This window comes from Triticum aestivum, chromosome 2B (genome assembly GCF_018294505.1).
Source record: "Triticum aestivum cultivar Chinese Spring chromosome 2B, IWGSC CS RefSeq v2.1, whole genome shotgun sequence".
NCBI classification, from domain to species: domain Eukaryota; kingdom Viridiplantae; phylum Streptophyta; class Magnoliopsida; order Poales; family Poaceae; genus Triticum; species Triticum aestivum.
In genome coordinates this window covers 410,497,150-410,505,106 of record NC_057798.1, presented here as the reverse complement: position 1 = coordinate 410,505,106, position 7,957 = coordinate 410,497,150, and positions in this window count along the sequence as shown.

Sequence of the window (7,957 nt, the reverse complement as noted above, 5' to 3'; positions counted from 1 at the left end):
TATTCGTTCGATATTTTCATGATATGTATGTTGTTGCTTCCTTTAGTGGTGTCGTGTGAACGTCGACCACATGTCACTTCACCATCTTTGGGCCTAAGGAAAAGCATTGTGGAGTAGTAATTAGATGATGGGTTCCTAGAATGACAGAAGCTTAAACCCTAGTTTATGCGCTATTCCATAAACGGCTGATTTGGATTCATATGTTTCATGATATGGTTAGATTTATCTTAATTCTTCTTTCATAGTTGCGGCTGCTTGCGAGAGGGGGTAATCATAAGCGAGAGGCTTGTTCAAGTAAGAACAGCACCCAAGCACCGGTCCATCCACATATCAAATTACCAAAGTAACAAACATGAATCAAACAAACATGATGAAATTGAGTAGATGAATTCCCATGTGTCCTCAAGAACGCTTTGCTTGCTATAAGAGAAAGTTCTGGCTTGTCCTTTGTTATAAAAAGGATTGCGCTACCTTGCTGCACCTTTGTTATAGTTGCTACTTGTTGCTCATTACAAATTACTTTGCTATCAAACTATCTGTTGCCAATAATTTCAGTGCTTGCAGAAAATACCTTGCTGAAAATCGCTTGTCATTTTCTTATGCTCCTTGTTGGGTTCAACACTCTTACTTATCAAAAGGACTACAATTGATTCCCTGTACTTGTGGGTCATCAACCACGATGTCCGATGTCTCGCCAACATCATCTCATCATCATCGGATAGCAACATGATGAGCATAGATGATGATGACACACCTCCTACCATGGATGCCTACATGGAGGACTACTACCACCGCTCTAGTGATCGCAAGGGAAATGTCCCCGCGAGGAAGGGCAACAGACGTGTGGTGGCCCATCAGATAGGAAGCCTGGCAGTGGGCTCGCCTCATGGCCCGGGAATTTCAGAGTACCAATGGCGACCCTCATCTTCTGCGCTAGCGTTGCCAGGTGGCAGAGTCGCTCCTCAACATCATTGATGGCAATCTCCAGAAGAGGAACTGCAAAGCAAAATGCCTATGAGATTTTGGACCGCCACAAGTCCCCGAAAGAAATGGCTAGGACCAGGGGATGAAGATGTACGTTTTGCGGCGGCCTCCAGATTCGTGCAATGCTCTTGCACCTACCTAAGCTGGGTGGTTGTTCAAACTGAGATTGTCTTAGTTGTACAACCTCTTCCTCCAGCTTCTTACAAGAAGCTCCATCTCTAGGGCATCAACCTAATTACGGAGGTGACCATGCGCATCCTTGCTGAGCTCGGCCTCGGCCTGCGGGTCCTTGATGACCTTCCGTTCCGATGCCACGGTGGCTTGAAGCACGCATACGGCCTTCCTCGGCTTATGGGCCTCCTCGGCGACATGCGAGGCTTCACGGACCTTGTTGCATGGGCATTGGGCATAGCTCAAAGACTGTTGAAGCCAGGCGGCTTCCCCGAAGGTTGCAAGATACAACACACAAGGCGTCAAGAGTAGGAACTAAGTACGTGGAGAGAGCAAGACAACGAGGGCTAGTAGACTTACGAATAGTGTTGGCACGCACACACTCTAGGTTGTCATTAGCCTAGCGTTGAGAGTTGTTTCCACATCTCGGCATTCTTGGAGGCCAGCTTCTGGTTTCAGCCAACAAGTTCAAAAGAATAAAGCAAAGGCATAAGTAGCCGGCAACACTGTTGACAGCAAGATCACAAGACCCCAGCCCAGTTCTCAAAGGCAACCGCACATAGTCCCGGGGGCTACAGCTACCATAGGCAATATATTCAACGAATCACAAAGTAAGTGAACTGGAGTAAAAATGGTTATCTTTAACCCTGGTCTGCAGAGAGGCCAAGCCTCCGGATGGATGAGCAGAAGGCCTTCATATCCGTTAAGGCCTTGTCCATGGCATGCTTGGTCCCTTTCGGCACGTACGGACCTAGCTCACTCCCCTCCGAGAAGAAGGAGGTTGAATATGCGATAGCAGAATTCATCACCACCATCCTCTTCTTCCTCCACCGAACGTCTCGCCAGTCGGCATTGAACCCCACAGAAACAACGACGGGCTCCAGCAAAGATGTAGGAGCAACTCGTGGGACATTCGGCTTCGTCCCTACCAAAGCCACCCGTAGTGCGAAAGCATTAGGGGTGCTAGCCCTGGCCATTCCGATACCGGCCCCGGACACGACGACCGCCAAGCCGGCCAAAGAAGCTCTGGCCCCGTCCTCACTAAATATAGGCGGGGCTAGGGCTTGCGCTTCTGGAGAAGGCAGTACCGTGCCTTTAGGATCAACGGATGGAAGCGGGATAGCTGACGCCATAAGAATATCAATTACCATGGCTACTTGCTACAACACTTTAATGAAGGAGGTACAAACTCTACACTTACCTGCCTCTAAGGTCGAGGCTTCGGGCGTCGAACCCTGATAGCCTCTCAAGACCCTTGTGAGTCAGCCATGGGGGCATCCATCACTGGTGGAGGCAGGGTGGAGGAAGAAACTTCCCTCCGGGAGGGGGAAATCATCACCACCGTCATCATCATCGATCCTCTCATCGGGAGGGGGTCAATCTCCATCAACATCTTCACCAGCACCATCTCCTCTCAAACCCTAGTTCATTTCTTATATCCAATCTTTATACCAAAACCTCATATTGGTACCTGTGGGTTGCTAGTAGTGTTGATTACTCTTTGTAGTTGATGCTAGTTGGTTTATTTGATGGAAGATCATATGTTCAGATCCTTAATGCACATTAATACCCCTCTGATCATGAACATGAATATGCTTTGTGAGTAGTTACGTTTGTTCCTGAGGACATGGGTGAAGTCTTGCTATTAGTAGTCATGTGAATTTGGTACTCGTTCGATATTTTGATGAGATGTATGTTGTCTCTCCTTAGTGGTGTTATGTGAACGTCGACTACATGACACTTCACCATTGTTTGGGCCTAGAGGAAGGCATTGGGAAGTAATAAGTAGATGATGGGTTGCTAGAGTGACAGAAGCTTAAACCCTAGTTTATGCGTTGCTTCTTAAGGGGCTGATTTGGATCCATATGTTTCATGCTATGGTTAGGTTTACCTTAATATTTCTTTTGTAGTTGCGGATGCTTGCAATAGGGGTTAATCATAAGTAGAATGCTTGTCCAAGAAAGGACAGTATCCAAGCACCGGTCCACCCACATATCAAATTATCAAAGTAACGAACGTGAATCATATGAGCGTGACGAAAACTAGCTTGACGATAATTCCCATGTGTCATCGGGAGCGTTTTTTTCTATACAAGAACTTGTATAGGCTTGTCCTTTGCTACAAAAAGGATTGGGCCACCTTGCTGCACCTTATTTACTTTCATTGCTTGTTACCCGTTACAAATTATCTTATCACTAAACTATCTGTTACCTATAATTTAGTGCTTGCAGAGAATACCTTACTGAAAACCGCTTGTCATTTCCTTCTACTCCTCGTTGGGTTCGACACTCTTACTTATCGAAAGGACTATGATAGATCCCCTACACTTGTGGGTCATCAGTGACCCACGTCAAATCCTCGAGCCCCGCGTAAGCAAACATCGGGCTGGCCCGGACAGCTATTGGGAGAACTCGGCTCTCCAACAAGGTTCACAAGACATGCTCCCCTCTAGCCCATGGTCCTATGAGGTGCCGACATTTTCAATCAACCTATGGCTGCTCTCCGATGGCTTGTCCACCGCCAATGATACCTCTAAACACCGTATCTATGAGGATTAAAATCAGGAAGCACATCCTTCCCTATCCCTTGTGGGCTAGGGCCTACTCTCCCCTCCAGGCTTGGCAGGCCAACCAGAAAGTTTTTTAGTAAAAATTGGCTTCGCCTTAAAACTTGTTGTCTTGTGTGGGCAAAATTTCGTGTTTTGACCCTTCTTGTATACCAATTCAGGATCTGACCCCGGTTGGAAACAATTTCGGGATTTGACCCTTTTTCTTACCGCTAGGGGCACAGGCGGTAGGGTTAGATAGCCTACCGCCAGGGTCCCTGGTGGTAGGATACTAATCCATGTCAGCACGTGGAGACGGTCGCAGTCCCCCTCCGTCGCACCCTACCGCCAGGGTCCCTGGCGGTAGGCTGTCTAACCCTACCACCGGAACCCCTGGTAGTAGGGTGCGAGCAGTTATTTTGCCCGACCCCCCGCCCGTGCCCATCTTCCCACCCCTCCCCTCCCCCGTTGGCAGTTTCTCTTCTTTCCCCCCTCGCCCCTCTCTCCCTCTCTCGTATCATCCACTCTCCCCCTCGGATCTTCACCGTTTTTTCATCGTTTTTTGCGGATTGAGATGGCGCTGAAGAGAGAAACGTAAGCTCCTCCGATCACTCCAAGTAGTTTTTGTAAACTTGCTTCCGATTCGACGCATTATTTCCTTGAAATCCCTCATATTTTTGAACTTAGATTGGAATCTTTTTACACCTAGGATTGTTTTAGCTTGATTGTAGTTCTAGTTCTTAGTTCTTTAGTAACTAGTGGTATTGAATATGAACTCTAATCAATAGTTCATATGTTAGTGTGAAGATGAACCCTAGTTCATATTTTTTTGTTAAAAAAATTATGATGTAATGCATGTGGGAGGACTTGTTTTGTTTTATCATGCATGTTGATATGATGATATGAAGATGTTGTTTGGAGAAAAGATGAACTCTGTTTCAAAAAAAAATTGTTAAAAAATTGATGATATGATGCATGTTGGAGGATTTTATTTTGATATGATGCATGTTCATATGATGTGATCCATCATGTGTAGTAGATGTTGTTGGAGGAATATGCTTAAGATGACCCCTAGTTCATTTAACCAAGAAATTTCATTTTTTGTTTATGTATGCTTATGATGCTTTTGTTTATGAAATTTTATTAAGGCGGGCACCTCTTGCGAACAACATCGGCCCACGGTACTCCATGCTTGACTATGCATTCGACAAGGTTCATCGTGCCCGTTTCATAGAGAACGGAGTGGTAAGCAATATGAAGGAAATATTGATCAAAGTTTTCGGATTGATGAAAATAAGTTCCTAACTCTTGTCGTCCACTTTTTGACAGATGCTCCAGCCACTGCGCATGAGGGGTCACGGGGTTGCCTGGAATATGGACTACGACGAGCACTACGCGCCGTACTTCAAGAGAGCCCGACTGTTGCGTTTCGTGTTGCAGTTCAAGTGTCAGCCGCCGACGCTTGTCCACGCAGCTCTGACAGCTTTGATTGACCGGTAGCGACCGGAGACCCATTCTTTCCATCTCCCATGTGGGAAGATGACGGTGACCCTCGAGGATTGGGCGATGATTATTGCCATGCCGATCGATGGTCAAGCACTCATCGGGCAAGTGGAGAGGATCAACTGGCAGCAGAGGGTTACCACCCTCATCGGCTATTGCCCTGATGCTAAGGGTAACTGTACATCCGGTGTACCGTTGCCCTGGCTCTCAGAGCACCGGAAGACATGCCCCGAAGACGCTGATGAGGCGACTGTGGAGTGGTACGCGAGGGCCTACCTGTGCTATCTTCTCACGGAGGTCGTGTTTCCAGACAGCTCCGGGAACTCTACCAATTGGTCGTATCTGTTCTTCCTAGCTGACTAGGATGCAGGTACAGTTGGGGGACCGCATCTCTCGCCTACCTATACCGTTCGGTAAGAGAGTATCTCATTGCCTACCTACGAAAGTATGTCCATGCCATTTTGTTATATCTTATCCTCATTTGATGTTTTGCAGCTTGACGACGCAACCCAAAGGACGGGAGACAAGTCCAATATGGGTGGCTTTGTCTGGGGCCTCTCCATTTGGATGTGGGAGTGGCTGCCGGTGGGGCGTCCAGAGAAGCTGCCAGGACGCCCATGGGGTGCCTATAGCAAGGACGGCGATGCTACTCGACACCCCCACCATAGCTTACGAGTGGGACGTTGTCAAAGTCTACACGGGCCTAAACAAGACTTCGTACAAGTCCTACACCAACGAGATCGATGCTTTGACGATTACACAGGTATATGAACTCGCTCACCACCTTTCTCTTTGATTCCACTTTTGACTGAGAGTGGGGACTTACCAATGTATATGTAATAGGTAAACTGATGGCCGTATCATGACCGAGAGTGGGACTTCGATCTGAACGTGATGTGCGATGCAGATCGTGGTCTTTGGTAGTGCATCGTGCCCATGATCTGTGTGTACGCCGTCGAGTGGCACTTGCCACACCGCGTGGCCGTGCAGTTTGGGATGTATCATCATACCCCACCGGGCCCACCGACCGATACCGACGGCCACGCGCTCCACTTGTGAGTGCCCGCGCTTGTTCTTCGTGCCCATGATTTCATTGCGTTCGACTTTATTATGATGTTTCTTGTTGCTAATGCCTTGCAGGATGAGCCGGCAGAAGAATCAGTCGATCACAGACTGGGGAGAGGAGCATAAAACTCATGTGACGGAGTGGATCCGACGGAAGTTCCGTAAAGATGTGGAGAGGAGAGTGACTGACTGGAATGCTTCCTCGGAACAGATGCATCATGTTCACTTGCAATCGTAAATCTGATACTTATTATGCCCTTGTTTCATTGTGAGTGCAGAAGTTCGTGAAGCATTGTCGCAAGCTGGTAGGCCTGCTTGGGTGTGCTGGAGCTGGGTCGGTTGAAGCTTATCATCCTGCAGCCACACAGGGTCACATCGCCTCATCGAGCCATGTTCCCTCGTCGTCTAGGTTGGTTGAGGAGAAGGAGGAGGAGGAGGCCACAAATGAAGAAGAGGAGGAGGAGGCCTATCATGAGGAAGAGGAGGAGGAGAGCAATGGGGAGGAGGAGTACGATAAAGATTACGGACCTCCACCAACTCAATCATCTCAACCATCTCAGTTGCCGAAGAGGAATCCAAACAAGAAGGATTTTCTGAGTCCGGACCCTTTCCAGAGACCCAAGAAGAAGACTGAAGAGACTCGTTCAAAGAGGAACGAGGACCGTACCTCCAAGAGGGGAAGGATCAATTAAATTCTGCTCTTGGATACTTGGCTCTTGTAGTTGAAATGTCTAGTGGTTGTGAAACTATGTGTTTGCTATTTTGAACTACGTGTTTGCTATTTGTGGAACTATGTGTTTGCTATTTGTGAAACAATGTGGAACTCCGTTTGCTATGTGGTACTAAGTAGTTGAACTTCGTTTGCTTATTATGCACAAGTTTATGTGGAACTCCGTTTGACATGTCTATTTAGTTCAACTTTTATAAATATGTATGTGATACCCAAGTTTAATTGTTTGAGATCTGTTTTTTTTACTCTGTATCATTGCTGTGATATTGTTTTTGAAAAGAAGCAAGCAATTAAGAAACAGTATAATGGGGTGACCTAGGAGCCTCTACAGCGATTTGGCACCCTGCAACGTGCGATCAACTCAATGAACGCTTTGGATCGTCTCGTCGTCCAACTATGTCCTCGCGGCCTTTTCCCGAGCGTGGCAGCAGGCCCAAATATCAATGGGCTGCTACTCTGAAGACCTCTCTAGGCGCCCTCTCTCACTAATGGAGCCTAGCCTTCGATCCTCACTAGACGGTTGCGATCGCGTGGTGCTAGGGGAAAGCGCCCCGCCCGCACGTACCGATCTTGCACAGCGACGGCGGCAGCGAAATACATCCCCCGTCGCCATCTCCTCAGCCACTGGTCTCCTCCGGTCTGCCAGCACCGCTCCAGCCGCCTCTCCCGCCTGTGTGCTACTCCTTTATCAGATCTGGCCGCTCTCTCGCCGCTCTTCCCATTATCTGTTGTTTATGCTTGTGCGCACAAGAAAACCTTCTAGAATTTGTACCAGGTACTTCACATGCCGCTGTGATATACATGTGCTAAGATTAATATTTTTTCTTTGCCACACAAATTGCAGATAATACGACAATGATTTACCTACTAGGGAGATGGCTGAGCTAATTGAACTTCGTAGCCAGGTATATCATAAAATTTGCATTTGTTGACCCTCCCATGTGGGACGTATTTAGTTC